Genomic DNA, 24,171 nt, shown 5'->3' with positions numbered 1-24,171 from the left:
GCATGAAAATGTCTGCCATTTATAACGAGAAAAAAAAAAAAAAAAAAGTCTGTAGACGTGAGGCGTGCGACGCGTGGGCGGTTGGCCGCGGTGGCACCGGAGCTTAACGAGAGGTGAGCCAGAGGAGAAACGGCGGCGCAAGGGCAGACGGAGGCGAGCAAGCTGGGGAGAGGTGACGCCAGAAGGAGAGGAGCGACTGATACATGGCAGGAGAAGCGACAAGGAGTAAACAAAAGCGCCAAGAATACATGCCAGGTGAGAAAAGGGGACAGCGCAGGTGAAGAGAAGGGTCAAGGAGGAGCCCGGCCCAAAGAATGAAATACAACAGTAGAAACGCTACGCTAGGCAAAATAAGAATTGGCCCACGTTTGCTGTTAACAACCCCGACAAACTCGCATGACAACGAGGCGCTCTAAAATGCGAGCCCCTGCCCGCACGCTAGCTGTCGAGTCGTCACCGCAACCATAAAAACCCCTCTGATACAAAACGGGGGAGGGGGGGGGGGCGGTCGGGGCAACACAAACAACTTGGCTGCGCCCCAACGTCCAACTTGTGAAGGAGTTTGGGACAGCGGCGTCTTCCTTTATGTGCATCGTCCCCCTCCAATAAAGGTGATGTACGGCCGGGGGAAGGATGTGCCCTTGTCGCACGCTCACGTCTGGAGGAGCTGATGGATGGAAGGGGACCGGGGGGGGGCGAAGGAGGAGAAAGCAGCGCCGCTGATAGGGAGATGACAGTGATGGAGCACAGACAGCTGTTTAGCGGTGGAGCTAAAAAAAATGTTGTTGTTTTTTTTTTTTTTTAAAAACACACGCAAGCAAAAGAGTTCAAGAGTGTCGCGTGGTCTTTGTGCGTTTGTGCTGCTTGAAGGCCGGCCTGGCTGCAGCCTCGGGGCCAGCCCCAGGGCCCTAAAGCCCTCCCAGCGCCGGCGCGCCAGATCGGACTGCAACACGCACAGCTGTGGCCTACGGGCCCTCCCAGCTCCGCAAAAAGTCATGCTGTCGCTCTGAGTGTGCGATTGTGTGTGTGGGGGTGTTTGGAAGTGTATGAGGTGACTACGAGTGTGTAAATGTGTCTGAATGCGTGTGTGCGTGTGTGTCTACGTGTGTTGCAGCGGCATTTGTGTTTAAGCAGCCGTTTCTTAAAGCGGCACACTGATGCTATTCGTGAGCCTGTCTATGAGGTTTCCCATGATGTGTTAGCATCAAGCTAGCGGACGCAAAGTCGTGTAGCTGTTTTAAGTACACAAAGTGTAATTCTCTTTGTTTTAAAGCAGGGATGGGCGACTTCAATGCTGGGGGTGGGGCACACATTGTCATCGGTGCAACTGGGGGGGCCCCACAAAGGACCACAAACTTCCTAACAAGGTGTATGACAAAAATGCCATTTGAAATATGGGCAAAATAAGTGCTCTTCATATATTTCTCGTAAATTTTTCAATGCATGGATAAAACTAACCACATACTGTAATATTTTTTCCAGTGCAAAAGGCTCCCTTGCCTTAAAATGACCATTCAAGGACGGCACAAAACTGTTGAACAAGAAAGCAACATTAAATGCAAGGACTCATTTTGTGCATTATTTTCCCACAAAAATAAACAAACTTTCTAATATTTTTGAGGTACTGTGTTTTCCCTGCATATCCTTCCAGATTCACCCAAAAATATTAGGCCTACTCATGCTGTAGTGTAAGACCCAAGACATGTCTGCCATCTAGTGGTGAATGGGCATATTACAACTTAAAACCGGCAAATTTGCGTATCGGCACATTTTTTTTTTTACTTTATTTTTTTGGGGCGTTGTAAAAAAAAAAAAAAAAAAAAAAAAAAATTCCCCTATTTTTTTCTTCTTCTTCTTTCTGAATCTTGCAAAGTCGTGTATAATTTTTGCTATGATACAACCGCCCTAGATGGCGTGTGGCCGGGGGCTTGTCGTCTGCTTTGTTGACGGCAACGGGAGCTCTTTAAATGAAGGACGAGAGCTTTGCACTTGTGATGCACTTGTGACATAGAGCACTATTGACAGGCCGGGCTTATGCCCCTGAGAAAACCTTCAGAATTCAATCTCATTGATTCCCGCACACACACACACACACACACAAGAGCCGAGGACGCCGCCCCTGCTCCGGACCCTGAGTCATCACACACACACACGCGCGCGCAAACGCCAACGCACACACACCGGCACGAAAAACAAGTTGGAAAAAAATGACCCCAGTCTTCCAAGATGTCTCCAAACTCTCCATTTTTTTTGTTGTTGTTGTTGTTGTTGTTGATCATTTACCGACGGGCATGTGAAAGGAGCAGGAGGAGGAGCGAAGAGGGCGGGTGGGCGTTAAAAGGGCTTTTTTTTTTTTTTTTTTTTTTTTCTTTTTAAGGGGGTGGGGGGGGGGGGGTTGTTGTATGGGTGGCACAGAGTCCATGTGTTGTATGACCTTGGTCACCGCTGAGGGGACCTAGTTTCTTGCCAAGCCAATCAATAAGCTAAACAGGCGGAGGATGGCTATTTGGAGCATGGGAAGCCAAACTCAAATACTGATAGGTTATCTGTCTGTCCCAGCACCACTTCTGTGCAAATATTGGACCAGCACATTTTTCACGGTGACTTGCATTTGGATAAAAAAAAAAAAAAGAGAGAAAAAAAAAAAAAGAGAGAATGAGCGAGCGGGCGGGTGCGGAGTGGGCGAAACGTCCCTCCGGTGTCACCCCGAAGCAGCTCGTCAACCTAAGCGCTCCGTTGCGTCCCAAACCAAGCGGTGTCACACAGCTTGGACCTCTCGCCGCTCATTTCTCGAATTTCTCCTTCATCTCAGCCATCGGCGAAAACGTTTCCTTCCCGAGAGGTGACGCCCCCGCTTGAAGTTGAGACGAAACATTCAATAAAGGCAAACCACCTGGAATAAGTCGGTTTAGCTTGATGCTAATGAACCATGCAAAACGCCATATCCAGGCTCACGAATAGCATCAGTGTTCAAGAAACGTTTAAAGAACAGATATTTGAACACCAACAATGGAGCAAATGGATAATAGAAAAATACTCACAGGCATACCGTCTTTATCCTCGGCCACGATCGACTAATATGACTTTGGCTAACACATTTTGACATGCTCCATGTCTATATATATATATATATATATATATATATATTTTTTTTTTTAATTGTGTATAAATATTTTTAAGGCATTCAAGAATACTGTTGGCAAAGAGCAGCACAGACAACTAAAGTAGACAATTTGGTGTTGCCGCGGCAATGGCAAAATGTGTCCAAGGATGAAAGCTGTCACCGCGAGCTTACGGCGCGTCGTCGCTTTTTATACGAAACGTTCTTTACAGCAAAATTTCCACTTGCGCGTGTGAGCGAGTGCGAGGGGAGAGACGAATGGCAAACACATCCCAAAATGATGTGCACTCCATGATGGCAGTTGGATCTGATCAATAATAGATGAGTGACACACGCCAACGCCTCTGGAGGGACTCCAGACAATATACACGTGTGTGTGCGCGCGCGCGCGTGTGTGCAAATGTTCCAACACAACAACCCCCCAAAAAAAAAAAGTCATACTTGGAATGGGGTGGAAGAGCGGGGAGGGGGGGGCGGGGGCTGCGGTGGCGGAAGAGTGCTTTTCCCATCAGGTGTGGCAATCAAAGGCGAGACTGGAACGATGACTTCAAGAGCAGCGTGCGGCGAAAGCGCATTAATAATTGGAGAGGAGCGATCAAAGCGCAACTGTGACATGAAATAAATGAATTAAAGGTTGGGGGGTGGGGGGCAGAGGGGTAATAATAATAATATCGCCATCTGGATAGAAGAGTTTTCCTTTCCATGCTCACCCCCGCTCCCTCACACTTTTACAATGATTTGGGCTCGAGTTGAACAAAACAAAAAGGCAAAGGCTTGTCTTGTACTTATTTCTTTTCGATTCAAAAATGTGCATGAAACGATGTTGAAATCCTGCGGAAATGTTCCATTTGATTTTTTAACCGAGGAATCATATGTAATGTGTTATAATGTAAATGTTATATTTTTCATTTTCAAAGATTGAATTTGACATGTATGTTTACAGTATATGGATCTGTACGAGGGGTATGAATCCCTCCATTAAAAGGCGATTCGATGTCGATCTCGATGCACGGGGTGCGATACGACTCGAGGACATTTCAATTTACAGCGGAACAAGTCGATTTGGATCGATTCAGCGGGATTAGGATTTGATTCGATATGATGCGGCTCAGTTCCAGAGGGGGCGATGCGACGGGTTTCTTGTCGTCATTTGACATACACACGAATGAACTCATCAGCGCTGTAAATTTGACATTTCCTTCTAAGACATTTCCCTCCAATAAAAGATGAAGATTCGAAAGTGACACGATTTGATTCGGTTTCGATTCATCGTCTGAATCAAAACCGACTTTCCGATTCAATTCGTTTTTTTTGTTACACCCCTTAATATATATATATAGAGAGAGAGAGTGAGTGAGTGAGAGAGAGAGAGATAATGTAGCTAAAAACCCAAATACTAGGAACAGCTCTCATTATTGGTGCGCACTATAAAATATATCGGGGTAGGTGTACCTAATGAATTGTCCATTTCTGTGCGCGTGTCAGCGCGACCGCCGAGCTCCAGTGTCGTCGTCTTCCCGTTCCGGCGCCGTGCCGTGCCCTCGTCTTTCGTGTTCCAGCTCTCTCGCTCGCCCCCCCCACCCCACGCCCACGCCCCCAACCCCGCGCGTGTGTCGCTCGCTCTTTTCCATTTCCCGCCTTCGCTCGCTTGCTCGCTGACACTGGCCACTGCTCCCCCCCTCCCTGACCATCTGGGCCTCTCCGACACACACACACACACACACATACAAGTGTACACAAGTAGTGAGAGAGCATCTCTCCTCTCAGGAGGGCGTGCAGTGTGTGTGCGCGTCCCTAAAAGGCTTTCCCTTGGCCAGGTGGACAGCTGCTACTTAGTAGCTTTACAGCCGCAGCCAGCAGAGTCAGGGAGGCAAAGCTGGCCGCTGTACACCAAGCCTTTATCCTCCCAAACAATACTTTGCGGGCACAATGCGCAGATGCGGAGCCACTTCATGGCAGCCGGCGAGGCCTCCGATGCCGCCCCGAAAACGCCGTCGCCAGCGCTGACCTACATTGGCTAGCTCCTAGTTGTTGCACGTACTTGGGAAAGTGGATGTTTGTTGTTGTTTGTTTTTCTTGTCCAATCAGATTTCAGCTTCCATGTGTTGCCATGTCAAGCTAATCTGCCAAAGGACCTTCAGAATCCTGAGAGGTCCAGCTAACTAGAAGGGAAAACATTTTAAAATGAGCAAAACGAAGTTTTTCATATTTTTTTAATATATATATATATATATATATATATATATATATATCATCGCTGTCATGTGAAAAATGTTCTTATTTTTACATGAATGGTGTTATTACATTCCAGACATCGCATTAACGTGAAAATATTTTTTTTTTCCAAAAATGGACATATACGTGTGTGTGTGTGTATATATATATATTATACACACATTTGTGTGTATATATAAAGAAGACACATTTTCGTTATGGATTCTATCTGTGTGTTTATGTACATTGCAGATATGTATTCTGAAGTGCAGTGTGTGTGTGCGCGTGGGGGCGTGCGCGCGCGCGCGCGTGCGTGAGCGGCCGCAGTCGGAATTAAAAAGCCTGATCCGTCCCCGGGGCCCCGTCTTTGTCTAGCCCTTAAATGGAGGTTTAGCCCGCGCGAGCGTCGGGGTGCGGGCTCAATGAGCTTAATCAAACCATTAGGGAGCCGAGCCCCCGAGGAAGCATCTCATCTCGCTACCTCCTACAGAGATACGCTCCAAGACGCCGCGCGGCCAAACCCCTGGATTAGCCCGCTTCGCTTTCCTCCAGCATGTTGGCCTCAATGCTCACACGCTAAGTACACGATACAAACTCTTAGCTCAAGCCTGTTTAGTACAATACAAACGCTCGTCTGACGCCATACGTGTAGAGTTCTTTTTTTTCTTTGGATCAGTTTCGACATCGTGGACGGTTTACGAGCCAGCGATGTAGAAAATGGATGTCTGGAAGCATAGCCGTCTTTTTCTCTGAATGTGTTGCTGCTCCGTGTGTGTTAAAGTAGCAGTTTGGCTGTTGCGAATCACCTGGACAGCTATGCTAATTTCTGTCAGCCCCTCTATGGCATTTCAGGTTAGATGTTAGCATGAAGCTAGCGGACGTCTCTTACTATAATGGTTTAGTTGAACATTTTGTTCATTGAGAATCCAAAAAATAAATAGGAAATAGATCAACTGTAATCAATTGCGATATACGGAACTATAATTCATAGAACATAATGATGAATAAATTAGCATTAAGGTAGTAGAAGCACACTAACTACAATACACTAACAATAACTAAATATACAATCAAACATTCAAAATAAATCCACGAAAATATGAGAAATTCCGTAAAACGGGAAAAGCGCCTCCACATTTGGTCGTGTAGCGTCCAGCGAGCCCAAACGGCCTCCGCGCGCCTTTTACCGAGTCAACTTGTCCTTGACTCTGTCAAATCCTCGTTGGCACGTCTCGTACCCTTAATTGATTTTGCACGTGACAGCTGCGGATGATTGTGTTTCAATTATCTTTGGAAGCAAGCGTTGCGCCGCCGCCGCATCCGTTGTGCCCCGCTTATGTTTCAGTGTTCTTGCCTCGATAAGGCCTATCGCCGCCGCGCCCGAGGATGACGGGAATTAGCGCCTTGCGAAGGCTCCGCCGTCCACTTCCTCCTCGTGCCTTTTTTTTTTTGTTTGTTTTTGCTCCGCAAGAGGCCAGATTATCAAAAGTGCTTCAAAGATTAGAACAGTGGCTTCATTTGAAGGCTTGGCGAGGGCGGGGGGTGGTGGGGTGGGGGGACAGGCCGACAAGAGGCTGGCATCCCTCGTGTTTGCTTTTCAGAAGTGGATCGAGTTGTCCTTCATTGTGATGTTTGTGTGTGTGGTGCGGGCAGCCGGGGAAAAGAAAGAAATGGGACATACTGTATTCTGGTGCTTAGGAATTAAACAAACGCCAAAAAAAAAAAAAAAAAAAAAGGAGGGATAAAAGCGGCTTAGACTGTTGAGACAAGTGCATCTAAGAGAATGCACAAAAGGAGGGGTGTAAATGGCGGATTCTTGCCGGCTAAAAACTTATCAAGCGCGGGCTTTGTGCTCAATCCATTTAAGTGAGTCCCGAACACGCCCCCATTGTACGCCTTTTAATGGCGCAAAAGTGACTTGTGCAAGGGGGCTATCGCCTCTTCATGGGGATTACGGCTAAGTGCTTAAGTTGTGGTGAAACCCGGATTTGCTGGTGGCAAAGAGAGCAGGGAGGGAGGGGGGGGGGGGTCGGGGGATGTCGAAAAAGGACCCTTAGCGAGGATTTGTGTCAGGATGGCAGCCTTTGCCTCTCGTGTGTCTGCCGCCCACTGGAGGGGGGCCGCGACGTAGTGAGGCTTTTCCTCCGAGGCCCATTAGGAATGTGAACGCATATTACCACAAAGACGCAACAAATTGACGGAGAACTACTTTTGAAATCAGAAGCCAGTAAGGAAAAAAAAAAGGTTTGAACAACTATTCTTTGGTTAGCAACCAGAAAAACGCTCGCAGTGTCTCAACGTGGCAATTTTGCTATTTTAGCAAGAGACATGATTTGCCTTGGCGGGCCACATGAAATGAGGTGTCGGGCCGAAACAGGGCCCCCGGGCCTTGAGTTTCACAACTGTGATATGAAACTTTTTTTTTTTGCTTTTTATAACTCCAAACTTATTAAACACACTTCGCCTTATCAAAATACACTTTTGAAAGTATTCTTCAGCATCTGTTCCACTAGCTTAATGCTAACGTATCATGCGAAACGCCATAGACGCGCTCATGGAAATTAGCATGGACTGTCAGGGGCGGAGCCAGAACGTGGCTGATGGGTGGGCCTGAATATTTTTCTCACTCAGCGCAATCCTCCTGTCCCAACACATCAAATATTCAAATAATATGAAGTTCTGATCTTCTTTAGACAACCACAACTATGCCATTCTTAATATTCAATAAAATAATCATAAAAAATACAATGAAATTTTTCACTGTGTGGGCAGTCTGTCAATCTGGGTGGGCCTGTGCCATAGCTCCGCCCCTGACGGACGTTGACCTCCAAACAACTGCCACTTTAAAACACAGACACTACTGGTCAAAAGTTGTCAAAAAAAGCCAAGGCACGTTTCCCTGCGGTGTGTCCGATTGGGAAGACGTTTTCATTTTGCCACTTTCAATGGCGTCCCCGATGACGCTTTGGCCCGTTCGAGTGTCGGCGGGCGAGCGTTCCCCTTGACCATTGTGCGTCTTTTGTGCGCCCGCTCCCTGTGCTAACAAACGGCAGCGAGGTAAAACGCAGAGCACCTGCCCATATTGTCGCACACCTTTCCCTTGAACACACAAGTGGCCACAATGGCGAGTCAAAAGATGAAGAAAGGGGCGGCGGCCTATTCAAACAGCTCCTGTCTGCTCGCTTGCTTCGAGCCTTGATGTGCTCCTCGTAGCCGCCCCGGCCCATTGTGAACGCCCGCGCCTTTTGTTGGCTTCAAGCAGCCGCCCGATGATGATGATGATGACGATGATCGACTGCGATGATAGTCACGGTGATGACGACGATGATGATGATGATGACGGCAATAGCTTAAGGAAAAGCAGCTGCTGAGGGGTCGAGAGACGCGCAGACAATCGGCGTGTTTACTCGTGAAAATCGACACTTGCGCGCGCGAGCTGAGCAAAATGCAACGTGGGCAACTAAAACCTGCAAGTTTGAGAGGGATCAAATATTCTGCATGAGATCCATTTTGAGGACAACTACATTCAAAATAACCCAATTGTTGATCCAAAAAGGGACGGAGCGTGACCTGGGTCGAGTTGACCCCAGTTTTTGACCCAGCGGCTTTTAGAGTGTAAACATACTCAAAAAAAAAAAAACAATATGGGTCAAAAAGGGACCGACCAAACATTTTGGGTTATTCATTTAACCATAAAAGTTGGGTCAAAATGAATAACCCACAACACAACCCAAACTTTTAACCCAATCTTTTGGGGTTTTTTGTACAGAAAAAAAACAGTTTGGGGGTTTTATACAAAACGATGCAATTTTTGTTCAGTTGTTTGGTGGGTTGTTCATTTGACCCAAATATTTGGGTTAAGTGAATAACCCAAAAAAAGTTGTGTTGTTCCCTTTTCGACCCAGCTGTTTTTAGAGTTCACAAATTTTTTTTTTTTTTTGCATAATCCACTTTGATGCGAATGGGTTACTTTTACCCAAGGTTGGGTGAATTATTTTTGTTCAGATCGCGGATTGGATTCGGGCCGGCTCGCTGGGAAATTCTTTGAGTTATTTCTCCCAAAATGTTTTTTCTAAAATACAATATTAGAAAAGACTTGACGACATTTGTGACGTTTTCTCCGGGCAGGCCCGCAACGGGTGAATGTCATCTCCACTCTTCCCTTCAGGTTAGGATGCAAATGTTTGGCGGCAATCTTGCTCGCTCGCTTCCATCTTGCATCCGGCCTTTCGCTCCCCCCACTGGTGACATTGATGCTGTTTTTTTTTTTTTTTTTTTAAGCTCCAGATGCTGAGAGGCTCCTTGCCCTGGCACTGCTGCAAGAGGGCCAAAGAGGTTAATGCACCCAGGGAGGAAGCCAAGCAACCAGCTGTTGGCCTTCTAATGTTTAAAACCTCCCTCCCCTCCATCTATTCTATTCTTTCCGCCTCCCTCCCTCCATCAAAGAAAGAAAAGCCCCGGCCAGTAAAATGCGCTCAAATGGCGAAACATCTGCTGGGAACGTTTCAGTGCAGCCAAGAGCGTCTTAACTCCTCCTGAGCAACAATATGAGGCCATTTTCAGGGCTTGGACCGGGGGGGGGGGGGGGACTTAGAAAGAGATAAGAGGAGATAATGGCTGAGTAGGGGGGACTTGGGTCGAGGGGGGGGGGGGGCGGCGGTCGGGTGCTGCAAATGCACAACCAGGAGGTCGGCACGGAGATGCGGGGCAGTAAGTGGGAGGGAGCAACGGAGGGAAGGAAGGTTTCCGAGGCCAAAGGAAAGTGCTTTGCTAAACAATGCCCCGGCATTAGAATGCTAATCTGGACGCGGCTCGGTTCCGATAAAGATGCACGGGAGCCCTGACGGGAGGGGGCGGGGGCGGGGGCGGGCCTTTGCTAATGCCACCGACGTGCACGTTTCCACTCACAAACTACTTTGAAATACAACGAGGCATTATGATGCCTGTAATGAATGGACTCCATTTCCTCTAATTGTTGTCCCCGATGTTGCAAAAATGACACCTGCTGCTGATGGCGGCGATAAAAAATGCAGTTTCTCTATCATACGGCGTGAATTACAATACACGCATGTTGTGATGCGATTTTTTTCGTAAATATCTCTTAGAATTAATTACGATGCATTTCTGGAAAAATGATGACACTTTATTATTCAAAACACTGTAAAGAAAACTTTTGACTTTGAGAGAGGTTGAGAATCACTGGAGAAAAAAAAAGGTAAATACAATAAAAAATATATATCCTTTTTTTTTTTTTTTTTTTTGTCCAGAAATATTTTTTGACAAAGGTATTTTTTGTGTGTCCTTTTAAATGATATTTAAATTTGTGGGGGGTCATTGAATGAATACAAAGCGAATAATCGTGTTCATTAATCGTGATCAATCGTAATAATCGGGATTATGATATTTTTCCGTGATCGTGATTCAAGGCAAACGTACGCTCACAAGTGGCTATTAATAAGCATGGACAAAGCGACAGAGACAGTGGCATTAACACACACACACACACACACACACACACACACACACACACACTCACGCACACACATGCTTGTTGTATATCCTCATCACATGCTCTTGTCATGTCCTCTGGAAATGAGAAATAGCGACAGCTGAGTTCACCACTGCGTCTGGGCAGCTAAGATGAATCTGCGTGTGTGTGTCCGTGTGGATACACACGTGGGTGTGTGTGTGTGTGTGTGTGCGCGGTTTAGAGGGGTCAGTGCAGGCGCCACGAGGCCCTCACAAGAGCCCTTTGACACTCAGCTGTTTAACAGCTTAAAGTGTCTTTGCTCAGTGGATTCATCGCACGCGCGCACGCAGAAATGTAACAAGGAATAGCTTGTTACAAGCACACATGCGCGCACGCGCACGCGTCGTCCAGGTCGCCACGCCCCGTTCAGTCGCCCTCTCATGTGCAACTCAAACACGCTGCTGACAGGTGCTGCCGCATGAGACAATGGAGCGACGGTGGCGCGCGCGTGATTGAAAGTTTGAAGTGGGTGAGAATCTTGAGTGGCTCTCAAAGACGAGCCGAACGTCGCGCTCGGTGACGGTTTGATTGGCAACAAAGACCCCGGTTTAGCATTCATTACGTTTGCTCAGCCCGTTCACACGGGGGACGGCGGCATCTGTAAAGCTGATGGAGACTGGCCCTTTAAGCAATGGATATTTGGATACAAACATTGCAGCAACAAAGGTAGACAGACAATAAAATGATACTCGTACTTGCACATATTCTTTATCCTCTGTGAAAACTGATGAATATTACTGCAATTTACTGAGTCATTTCGTAGTTGCAAACGTCTTCTTCGTTTGTGTCTGCCAAGTGGCCAAGAGTTAGAAAATGCTTATTGGAAGTTTATCCCCATTTTTTTGGTTAATAAAAAAAAAAAAAAATTCACATCATTTATAATGGAAGGCATTTATGCACCGATTTTCGGGTCCACTGTAATCATGATGCACACACGGTTTAATTATTTGCATTCTATTCATCCATATTTTAAGGCTCAAAATAAATGGCAATTTATGAGTCAAAATTCTCATTTCGTGCCTCATTAAAACACTTTCAACAGCAAAACTGAGAATGACAGATTTTGAAGTTTTTTCAAACCCCGTAAATTGTCCCAAAAAGTTTGACTAGGTTGGACGCACACGGCAAGCTTGGTGCTACTTACGCCGCACCAGCTAGCTAGCTAGCATCTAGCTTCGGCTGGCTACCAGTACGGCTAAACATGTTGCGGACTCGCTTCTGGGTCAATCGGAGTCTATTGGAACAAGCTACAGTTCTGATAAGTATCATTCTCACAAAGGGATGACGAGGAAAGACGGGGAAGCCATGCTAATTGCTAAGCTAGGCTAAGATTGACATCATATAATCATGAAACACCAAAATTGAAGCGGATAGCTAAATCGGAGGGTATACAACTTGCAACAACAAAAACAGGTCATTTAATAAGCATCTGGAGAGAAAACGATGTAATGAATGCTACACGTGTAGCTAAACAGGACCAGAAATGAATTATGTTACGTTAGGGCACACGTCACCCTGGGGGAGTGGCTTAGTAGACTGAAAGTATATTACTACAGTATAATGAACATTTATAATATCACTATTGTTATTGTTTGTTTTCACAATACAGTCCTGAGTTTTGATTTTGACTTTTAAGATCAGCACAATAAAAGTTCTCAAAATCAAATCAATTTAGCTTTGCTAAAGGACCATCCACCCGTTCGGATTTTTCGGAAGAAAACAGTTTGACGCTATTCACGTGAAGAAATAAAACATGTGAAGTAAATAGGAAACCAATTGTTCATTCGTGATATTGTCATATTTCTATTGTTTAATTAATCATATCTCGGGGGATTACCCTGCAAAGTTGCTCCTCAAATGAAGTCATCAAAAGTTATTTCAAGTCTTGTGCTACTATTTATTTTTTTATAAAGTACAATATTATTGAGTGCTACTTTCCTCATTGGAAGACACATTCCATTTTTTTTTTTTTTTTTGTTGGGATGGGGACTGGAACTGTAATAATTTCTGTAATTGCGTTAAATCTAACAATAATAGTTGACTCCCGTCACGTGTTGAGTGTGAGTGTGTTTTGTTTACTTGGTGCGTCCCAGGTGCAGGGCGGTCGCGCTCAGGATAAACACGATGTGGTCCCGAGGCCTCCGGAGGCGGCCGCTTCCTGGCGCTCTTTGTCAACGGGCGGAACAGCGCCGCCGCGCCACCGGCACATCAAACGGCGTCCGTTGCCTTTGCTGAGTCAGGCGCGGCCAAAACACGCGCGTGCGATTGAAGTCGGAGCAAATTGACGGGCGGCGGGCGGCGCTGGGGGTGACGCGAGGTAGCGCGGCGGGCAAAGCCACTGGAGGTCAGCTCGCTCGCTCGCTCGCTCTTTGATGCGCAGGCGAACCTCGTCTCGGCCTTCCGGGTGAAAATCTGCAAAATTGAGAGACAATAAATATATATCTAAATATTTTCTTGAAGTCATTTTACCCCTCCCACATGCGTTCAATATATTTAAACTTCTTGAAACACGTTTTAAAGCATTACTAAGTGCTTATTGAGACCATCAGATAACATCACTTTGAGGAAAGGGAAAGAAGATGACATTTTTATTTTAATTTCTAACTATAAATGAATTCTTTTTTTCATCATTTACTGATACTATATATCTGTATCTTCTCATGTATTTTAACTTTTTTTTCCATCCTTTTTTGGGCTGCATTCATCCGTACATTATATTTATTGAATTAATTTTCATTTTTATTTAGGAGTACACTTTTTACTATCTACTTGCTAATTTCTATTTTTTTTTTTTTTTTTAAATTTTGGAATACTTTTGATGCTTTTGCGCGCAACAAGACCTTTTCAGTGTTTGACCCTGCCGCCTCCCGGTCCCGAAGCCACTCTTGATTATTTTTGTCCTTATCAGCGGTCTGACTTTCTATTCCCATCGTGCGGGGCGGGCGTCGCTTGTTCTGTTTTGCCCGGCGACACTTCGACAAACACATTTCGATCCTATCGGCTTGGCTGCATTTGTACCTCTTCAATTCTTCATTCATTGGCACCACACAAAAAAAGTCATGATTTCATTGGAATTCCCCCTCGGAGCCCGAGATGATCGACCCTGCGCGCGCACGCGCACGCGCACGCACACACACACACACACGCCGTCCGCCTCCAGCACAGGAAGCGGAGTAGCTGGGCCGTACTGTACGGTCCCTGGCGTCTGGGCCGGAACCAGGATGTGTTGCTAGGCGCAGGGATGATTGTGTCAGCACTTGCTGGCCGCTTCGTTTCCTTACAGGTGATCTCCTGAATGGACAATGACAGATATACGTTTCCTGCTATTTTCCACTGCTCGCAGGAGGGCATCAGAAAAACAACCAGGGGGTTCGCCCGAAGTGAGGGTGGGGGGAGGGGGCGACGGGGCGCTTTCGGCGAGACCTCAGACTGCCGCTCACAAGTGCAGGAGGCCGATGAGGAAATATTGAGGAAGCCACTCTTGATTTCTGACGCGTTTGATGAACTCTGATGGTAGGGGAGGGTCACGGGGGGAGAGGGGGGGGGGGGGGGGGGGCGGTTTGGGGGTGGGGGCAGCGGCGTGTGGCAGGATAGCCGAGGTCACCCCGGTCATTTGCGGCTTTTGGTCTTTGTCTGAAAGTGCGACAACAGACAAGCTATTATGACCCAAATTTTGTTGGATTTTCTACAAAAGGTCTCCTGTGATTAGTAGAAAACGATGCAATTTTTCTGTTGAACAAAAGTATGCTTGTTACGCTATATCGCCGATTTCGTCGTTCACTTTTCAGTTTTTTAAAAAGTCTAAATTTAAAGTTGCGCGCCTTCAGGAACACAGCATTTGTCTGCAAGCTGTTAAAAGCCTCAATATGTTGTTCAATTTCCAAGAGTCCATCGTACGCGCTAACGCTACCCAAACCTGAGCTACGATGACATTAAAAAGAAATCAGTGGCCAAATCTTAGCGTTTTAGTCCTGAATTTTCCACTTGGAAGGCAACTTTTCTCCTATTGTTGAGAGGTGACGTGCGAAGGAGGGATTGCGACGTTTAACGACACTCCCGATGACGGGTGATTAACGCCAACGGACATTAGCTCTCGGAAAAAAATGGCCGCACCCCCCCCCACCCGCGCACCCCTCGACTGAAGTTGTGTTTTGAAACGCGTCTGTCGGTCAGGAGCGATTTGGCCTCCTTTTGTTTTGTGACGCCAAACGCCGACAGGGGTCATCTCTTGTCCGGCCGCCAGGAAACATCTTTACGACGGACTTTTAATCATCGGCCCCTGAATTCCCCCCCCCCCTCGACGCCCGCCCCCCCCCTCCCGCGTTACTCTGAAAATGCATCCAGTAATAGCGCCTACTCCCCGAGTGGCTGTTCCTTGAGATTAGCATTGAAGTTAGCGGCTAAATATAACGACTTTTTCTATATATATAAACAGCTTCCTGTCATTCACACGGCAGCTGGGACACACAGTCTCTCTATAAACACTAACAATGTGACACATCCATACCGTCGGGCCGGCTTGACGCCACAAGTCGCCAGCATACAACCTTCACTAAAAGTACAGGCTGCGTTTAAAGAATTTCACCACTGTATAAGTGTGTAGTCGTGATAAGTAGTCACGGAAAACGATATCCGGCGTCAACAAAACAGCAGCGCGAGCAATACGAAGCTAGCATGAGCGCTGTGAACAAGCCAAGGCTAGCCACATTGCCAGCGTGACTTACTCACAATCGAGCGTTGCAGTAACATAATATGTAGCAGTCGAAAGTGGTATTCTTGGGCATGTGCCATCGATTAAAAGTCAAACAGAGGTGATAAATGTATCTGTTGGGAAGGCATGTTGCTAATTCTGTGTTGTGCCGCCTGAGGTCCCGTCGCTCCGCTTTTGGTTTCTCGTCTGATGCCCGCTTGTTAGCAAACAAGCTAAGAGGTCAGCGCGAGGCTGCACTTGAGTGTTCCAGTCACACGAAGGTGACCTTCGACTACCATGTCGCAGTTTTGGAAACCCATTGATACAATACAAAAACGTTGCTAGTTGAAATCGATCGTTCACAAATGTCCATTCACTGCTAGCATGGCAACCAAGAGAAAGACTATGAAAAGAAAAGACTAGACTGCTGGAATTGAATGAATGATAATATTTATGCCAATTTCATGGCATAAATATTTGAAATTTAGAATCTAAATGTAGCCTGTGATCGCGGTGAGGCCAGCAAAGAAGACCCTGACCTCGCCGCAGTCTGCTGGACATACAATGGCGTGTTTGGGCGCAGGCATTCTCTCGTCGGGCCGCCGAGCAACGACACGGCAGGAAGCACGAAGGTCAGCGATGGTCCGGGCCCCCTCACTTCATAAATCACAGCCAATGGAGCGGGTTCCTGCGCACTTCAAAGGCCTTTTGTTTTACGACGCGGGCACGGAGGTTATCGGCGGGCCAGCGCCGATAGGCCTACTTTACACGGCCTGATAAGATGCGCCGACGCTCCGTCAGTGAAAGCGGCCTGTTTTGACAGGCGGCGTGTGAATGCTCGTTAGGGGATTGTTTGGGTTCCTGTCTACGGGTCCTCGCCGCTGACCTCGTCTGGGTCGCCCCCCCAACAAGTTGACGTCCCGTTTTCGACGGCAGTCTTGGAGTTGCGCGCCTCGTTTGCTTTTTCTTCCAGTTTTGTCACCAGTTTGTACCATTTTCAGGAGAATTGACTTGAGGAAGACGCCCCAAAAAAATCATGGAAAGACCGTTTGAGCCTGGACTCAAATCAGGGCCACGTGACTTTTTCCTCGCTGACAAATGGTCGGTCACCCTCACGCTTGTTCTATGCGAGCAACAAGGAGCGCCCCGAGCAGGGAGGAGGACGAGGGGGAGGGTTGTTTGTGTTGCGTTCAGGCGGCTGATCGCTAATCACTAACGCGGCGGCTAACGCTAGCCTAGCAGCCGTGTGTGATCTCCAGCTAACCTTGCCCACGGGCCTCTTTTGTCTGTGCACGGCTGGCTCCGTCCTCTCTGCTATTGAGCGGCTGGAGATGGAAGGGCTGCGGGCGGGCAGGCGGGATGGGGGGGTGGGGGGCGGCGTGGGGTGGGGGGGGGGGGGGGGGACAAATCAATGGCCAAATCGCTGGCACTGTTCTCAGGACAGTGACCCAAACCCCCAACTTGGCATTCAAGCCCCTCCCGCCTCCTGATTGACACTTGAAAGGTGTCGGCGGACGTGGCCGGAGGCGACGTGGGGCGCCGGGGAAGCCCCCCGTGCGGGGGGAACAGCTGGTGACATCTGCACGGAGCCCCACAAAAGCCAGTTGAAAGCGGCGAGCCGGCGTCGCCGCCGCCGCCGCCGTCGGCCCCGCGCGCTCGCTCGGCCCGCTCCCTCTGAAGCGCCGTGCCTTTTGTCGAAAGCGCACTTTCAGGTATGCGCGCCTTTGAAAGCGGCGAGGTATGGCCAACAACAGCACAACAATAACTCCCCTTGGTTATTTATCACGCTCTCTGATCTCCTTCCGTGGAAATCTATCAGCTGTATTGATAGCCACGTGCAGTTAAAAGCGGCCTTTCTAAGAGGGCACCCTTATCCCCCCCCATGGCCCCCCCTTTATTGCCCTGTTCCCGCTCAATGGCATCAGCTCGCAGTGAGTGAGTGCTCGGGAAGCGGAAAGGGGGCCTTATCGACTCCCGTTAAAAGAATCCAAGCGCGCTTGTTAACGAGACACGCATCGCCCGCAGGAATGTCAAACTTCCGACGCGCTCGGGCGCTGGTCGCTGCATTATTTGCGTCTGATTCCTTCAAACGTCGCCATTCCAAAGAGGAAGATCGTCGGATGATCGGCGCCTAAAACCTCTTCAAAAAATGCTGATAAACATTCAAAATACATTTCCAGGAGAAACCAGGGGGGGGAATAATTTCCGTTTTCCGGTTCAGTTTAGCGAGTCGATTTTCTCCCCACGGTCCGGACTTTTATTCATTTGCTGTTGCTAGTTTTCTGTACTCAGTTGGATTTGCTGCGCTTTAACGCAGTGCCAACCAGGCATCTGTGAAAAGAGAACTCGATCACCCAAGCACTTCGCTCAATTCAACTCAACGCGCTAGCCATGTCAATCTTAGCTTAGCAATTAGCACGGCTTGTGACCGGCTTCAAGCGGAGAAGAGGAGGAGGCTGCTCCCTCTGTTTCGACAGAAACAAAAACAAAGTTTGAACATCGCTCGTCAATCTGGTGACTGGTGATTACTTTGGCTAATGCTAAATGCTATCTTGGTTGGCACTTCGACAGCCGTAAACAAGTCAGTCCACTCGCTCGCTCCCTGTCTGTCATTTTCCTCATAAAGTTCCCGTTGTTTGCCCCAAAGGGTGAAAAGGTCATCAGACTGCATTGCAGCTCGTGCGCCGCCATCAATATTTCACAGCTGCGCGACTCCTCCTTTGAGGGAGCGCCGCGCGCTGACTGAAGGCTTCTCCAGGAGAGCCGGGACGCGGCTGACGGACGAGCACAAAGCGCCCGTCAAGCGCCGGCGTTTGCGCGCGCGCGCGCGCGAGGCTCCGGCGGCTCCCCCGCGGTCTCCTTTGTTGGGCCCGGCTGGCGCGTGAATGGCGCAGAGCTGTGAGTGACAGAGGAAAGTGAAGCTGGGGGGTAAAGTGAGCCGGTGACCTCTTGGTGGCCGCCGAGGGCCCGGCGAGCGTCCGCGCGCACCTGAAGGCCTTTTAGCGCCTCTTCAAGTGTGTTTTATTTTCTTCCCCTGTGACTTTTTGTGTTGCGCAGCTATGGGGGCAACATGAAACGAGACCCCCCCCCCCCCCGCACACAACCCAAGCCCCCCCCGCCGCCTGGCGTTCTCATGCTAATATTCAGTTTCAGCCCCTCCAAGACAAAAGGGGCAAGGAACCTGCTGGGGGAACAGTAGCTTCTTGTTGTTATGACATGCGGTAACATGAACTCCTTGGAAGACTTCTGCTGTCATCCCGGCCTGAGCTCCCTTTTTATTCCGCAGGCGGGGGGGGCCGGGGGGGGGGGGGGGGGATGCGGAGGTCACAGCCCCCCCCGGACAGATTATGTTGGAACACAGACGTGGAGGAGGGGGAGGGGGCTGCAGGAGCCAAAAGAGAGGACAGTCCAAGCTCCCGTGAGGGGGGATGAATACAGATTAGAGTTTTATCTATTACGCCTCGGGTCACTCTAGAAATACAAATGAAATATTCTTGTTCAGCACCAAACGTATCATTTCAAGAGATATCGTTACGACAGCTTGTGTGTGTGTAATCAATAAAAATAGCAAATAGCTCTGTTAAAAACGGAAACTACAAAAATGCTTTTAAATATCGGACATTTTGAAATATAATGCAACTATTTTATTTTGTTAATCCAAGGTCATTCAAAACAATTGAAATAAATAAATGGTACAAAAGTGTGCTCATGTCATTATTAAAACTATATTTGCAAAGAATTATTTTCAAATTGAATCCATTTATCTGCCACACTTCAGGTCACTTTAAGAATACAAATAAAGTATTTTTTAAAAAAGTAATTACATGACTTAACATGGATCATTATTGCAGTTTATGTATCTATGGAACCAATAAAAAATAATTGAAAATAGTTTTTGTGTCAAGAATATCAAATGCTAAAAAATAAATGATTACTTATTACTGTAATTCATACAATGGTAAGTATAATAATGAAATATACCAATTATTTGGTAACCCATTCATTTCAAATAATTTAAATAAAAACTCATGTGTTCATGTCATCAATTGAAGGCAGCGCGGCTTTTCCACGCCACAACAACGAGGCGCTCTAAAGCAGCCATGCCAGTCTGAAACGACAGGGGGCTGTCAAATGTTTCTCTGGTAGCTTAACGCTAACTTTCAATGCATTCTTCTTCATCTTCTTCACTGGACATGAGTGCGTGAAAGGTGAACTGTGAATATGTGACGGATTTTTGCAATTCGCTCATATACATTTTCAAATGTGGACCGACTGCGGCAAACACTTCGCTTAGGACACTTCCGTTTCCCTTGAAACTTTGTCGCGTGTTGACCTATTCAAGCTTCCCGTTTGTCTGCCGGTCGGCCCCCGTCACAATCTCACCGTGTTTGTTCCTCGCCGGCACTGCGGCTCCGCGGGCTTGAAAGGCGCCTCCGACAGAGTGACAGCGACGCTTGTTAGGCAAAGAAATAAATGCGCTGTGAAAAGCCAATAAGCGGCGGGAGCCGCGCCGCGCCAAGTATTGCTGCGTCAAAGGCGAGCGCTTCAGCCATTAATCTCTGGAACGCTCCATCCTCTTCCATCACCCGACGCTGCGCCCCCCCCCCCCCCCAAAACCCCACACCCAGTTACACCCCCCCCCCCCCTTCCCCCTTTCTCGCCTCTCCTCCTCTGAGAGAATTACAGCCATAGATGTATAATTCACGCCGCTTTGGCTTTGGAAGGCTGCGGCTTTTTGTCGGAAAACACGATGACAGCCAAGTTAGCGCAACCTCTCATTCCTCTCAGCCACCTGTTCACCGGGGAGGGAGGGGGGGGGGGAAGGGCAAGGGAGGGGACGCTTGATTTATATTTCATCTCTCCTCCCGGCCCGATAACTTTGTTGCCGCTCTCATGTGTTAAAGACGTCAACTTGAAGGAGGCCCGGAAGTCGTGACACGCTGACGGCCGGACACTTTTTGGCTTGTCGCTTGGATTGCTCGCGTCAAGTTCAACTTGTCAGCGGCAAATTCCCGCAGAGCGCCCTCGTCATTTGGCATTCCGGCCGGCGTCGGCAGGTTGGAGCTAACGAACGGCCAACTTTGTGTAATTAAATACGACATATGATTCCCTGATGAACGCCAAACGCCTTTGCGAATCTCGTTCTTGTTTTTTGGGGATTGGACTTGAATGTCTTTGTTTGGTTCGCGTGAAACATTTGGCGATAAAAAGAGGAGTGACCGCAAGTCGGTCTACTTCTTTCCTTCTTTCTCATGCACTGATGTGCGAGCCAACAGCCAATCGGTGTTCAATTGCATGCGGGGATCGATGGCTCGTTCCTTGTGCACATCGAAAAATCACAATGGCGCAAAAACCTCGTTGTTTTTCACAATTCTAAACGTTGCTTTTTACTGACGCTTGTGTTGAAACCCTGACTGTGGATGGTATGATAAAAAAGGACTTCTCGGCCATGTTGTTTGCTTGCTATGATGTGAAAGTCAGATGGTTGATATTGACTCTTGATATTGAATTCCTCTGAATTAATTGTGGCAGAGTATCAAGGGGGTCTAAGAATCCTGCCTCCATGTGAAAATTGAAGAAAAAGTGGCAGCTATCAAAAACTTCACCGACATGGCCAGGAGGAGTGGAACTGGTGGCCATGACCACCCGTGGCCAGCACATAGTTCCGCCCCTGCTAGTTCACTAATTAGTAAAAAAAATAATAATAATAATTTGCTGTGCTACTAATCGATAAAAAACGGACTCCCAGTTAAACATCAAAATCTGGAGGAAAAAAGTGACAATTTTAAGAGCGCTAATATCGGCCTATGAAACCCACCGCCCGATTAATCGGCGAGGCTCAACTTTCTACGAGCGCAACGCGATAGCGCTTCTATTAAAAGTTGGATTCAGTCCTCGGTGAAGGTACAAAACGGCCGAAGGTGAGCTCGCTTTTCATGTGTTTCTCCGCCTGGGCGTTTGGGGCGCTTTGGCAGCGGCCCCCCTCGCCGCGAGCCTGGCTCCCATCGCCGTCAACGTACTCGGGGTTTCCTCGCCTCGTGATGAGGGCTGTCAGGGGCTTTTTAACCTCCCAACCGCGGCTCCCCGGCCGGCCCTAATCGCGCATTAATGACATGAGGAGGACCCCGGGGCTGGCAGCGGCGCCGCCTGCGCCGGCAGAGTACTGATGAAGAGGGCAATTACCGTGCGGCAAATAGCATAACCTCCACCGATCTGCGCAGGGGTTATGGGCTATTAGCAGACAGGTTACGCACGCAAGATACGGCGCAGGCTCCAAGGAAAGCGTCTGGCGCTGGGAGGGAATTGGGACCGTTGCTCGTCTGCCTTTGATGATCGCGTTTTAGTATCTGTACTGACAGCCAAGATGGTGGCCAGTGCCTATAGCTTTACCGCCGTTCATTTATTGGCACGGAACACACAATATTCCGCGGCCCTTGAAAAATCGGACAAAAAGTCTGACTCAAGCAAAGCAATGTGACCCAAAAGCCTCAATATGAGAGTAGTCGAGTTGCTAACGTTAACGCGTCCGTCTCACCTCTGAGGGTGTGATTACCGAATATTTAATCAAGCCGTCTTTGATTTTGCCCAGGCGCGCGCACGCATACGCCGAGGCAGCCGTCTCAGCCGTGTCCGTTTGCGAATGTTTGTATGAAATATTTACAGGCCATTTGCTCCTCTGACGCTCTGTTTGAAAGCTGGATGTGTTGGCCGGGTGTCGGCGCTCCCTCTCTTTGAGGCCATCTGCCGAGCGTGGCCATCGGGGGGAGGCTTCCAGCGGGGGGGGGGGCTTTGATGGGTTCCGCCACCCCCAGAAACACTCGACCTGATGGGTGACGGAGTATCAAAGTGCGACCTGCCAGATTACTGGACAAGCCACCAATGACACTGGGATGGAAATATTAGAAATTCGTCGCGCCAAAGTCAGTTAGCTTCATGCTAACATATAATGCAAAATACCATAGGCGGGTTAACGGAAATTAGCATCAATGTCACGGGAACTCTAAACACATGGAGCAAAACAAAACGTACAATAGCAATGTGACATGTGGCCGCCACACCTGTAGAATTTTCTAAAAGATTTAAAAAAAAAAAAAAAAAAAAAAATGGAACAAGCACCTCAATTGACTTTTAAAATGACAAACTCAGAGATGCAATTCAAAATTTGTAGATAATTGTTTGTGCCCTAATTTTTCCACAGCACATCAGATTTTAATCATAAATAAAATAGCAAAATAGTAGAGGAGTAATATATTTAGTCATATTTATGTATTAAGGGTTAGTTTCAGGTGTGATTTGTACTGCGCAACTTTGTCAAGGTCAAACAAAAATTTAACTCTGATTCAAATTTGCTGTTAACCAGTGTAAAAAAAAACAAAAAAAACTTGGTGTTAAAATGTGACATGTTTGTTTTAGGTGCTGACTCAGACAGAGGCTGCGTTAGCCCACTGCTAACCGATTAGCTAGCAGACAGATGGTGACTGGACACGGACATGCCTGTGCACTTAGACACACACACACACACACACCCACACACACACACACACAGATGCAAATGGATGCATAAATACACCATTACCGTAATTAAACGCACAGGAACGCCGTACATACTGATATAAACAGTCATGGAATAAGCGGATGATACGCCGTAAATGCTAATAATGTTAGGATATTAGGTGAGCGATGATGCCATACTAGAACGTTTTTGGCGCACCTTTCAGGCTAATGTGCAGATCTTCAAATGACAATTACAAAAAAAATATATAGATTTTTTTTTTTTTTAAATATGTTGCATTTAACGAAGTATTGTTACACTAGTTTCATCACAACACATCGACTTCATTACCACGCCTTGGCTGTGAATTGGTTGGTGTGTGTGTGTGTGTGTGTGTGTGTGTCAGCGGTGCCACGATATTCCACGCGTGACGTCGCGAGCACCTGGGACCCCCGAAATGAAAAGACAAGCTTTTTTCTATCAGGCAGACTGTCCTGATTTACTGGCCAGCATGGATGATCACACCTCAATGCTGATTTGTTACCATGTGCTAGCATTAGCGTGACGCTAACAGTCTTAAAGGCTAAGATACAGTATGTGATGGCTTTTCTATTATTGTTGCTGACCTTTTGCACGTTTGAAAACAGTCAAAACTGTTATTAGTTTGACAAAAATTACAACAATTAGACACAACCAAACTTTCGAATGAACTAAATAATTATATCACGAATAACGGAACAATTACACCTTGTATTCGAATCGAAGTATTTCTAAATTCCAAATGAAAAAAAAAAAAAAAAAAAATGATCTGAATGTTTAGCACACAAGACAAAACAGCAGATAAATAGATAACCAGGGTATTATCATGACGTGATTTAAGTATGTCACGTACGTATGCGTCGTTAATCTGCACGCGTGTGCGTGTGAGCGAAGCATACTGCACGTAATGGTGAAATATGTCAGACCGAGGCGTTAACGTCACCGTGGCGCGTTTCCTCCCATGAACCCGAGCATTGTTTCCCGTGTTGCCATCATGACGGGAATATAACATAATCCCAGATTAAAAAGGAGAATGGCCTCGGCCACTCACAATGAGCCTTTTGTGCCGTCGGTGTCAGAGGCGT

The 24,171-nt window shown here is 47.5% G+C and overlaps 1 protein-coding gene across 5 annotated transcripts in view; it reads right to left on the bottom strand.

Annotated features, from left to right (window-relative positions):
• Positions 1 to 24,171, bottom strand: part of snx9b (sorting nexin 9b) — a 152,837-nt gene that overhangs the window by 59,248 nt on the left and 69,418 nt on the right. For all 5 annotated transcript variants that reach the window (XM_086018086.1, XM_086018084.1, XM_086018085.1 and 2 more), the window contains one exon: positions 12,945 to 13,277. The gene's annotated coding sequence lies outside the window, so the exon portion shown is untranslated. The remainder of the gene's footprint in view (positions 1 to 12,944; positions 13,278 to 24,171) is intronic.

The sequence above is a fragment of the Filicampus tigris genome, chromosome 20, assembly GCF_054856515.1.
Source record: "Filicampus tigris isolate MCC_2025a chromosome 20, RoL_Ftig_1.0, whole genome shotgun sequence".
Classification (NCBI taxonomy): Eukaryota; Metazoa; Chordata; class Actinopteri; order Syngnathiformes; family Syngnathidae; genus Filicampus; species Filicampus tigris.
Note: the sequence above shows the minus strand (reverse complement) of the source record. Positions and strands in the feature narration are given on the sequence as shown.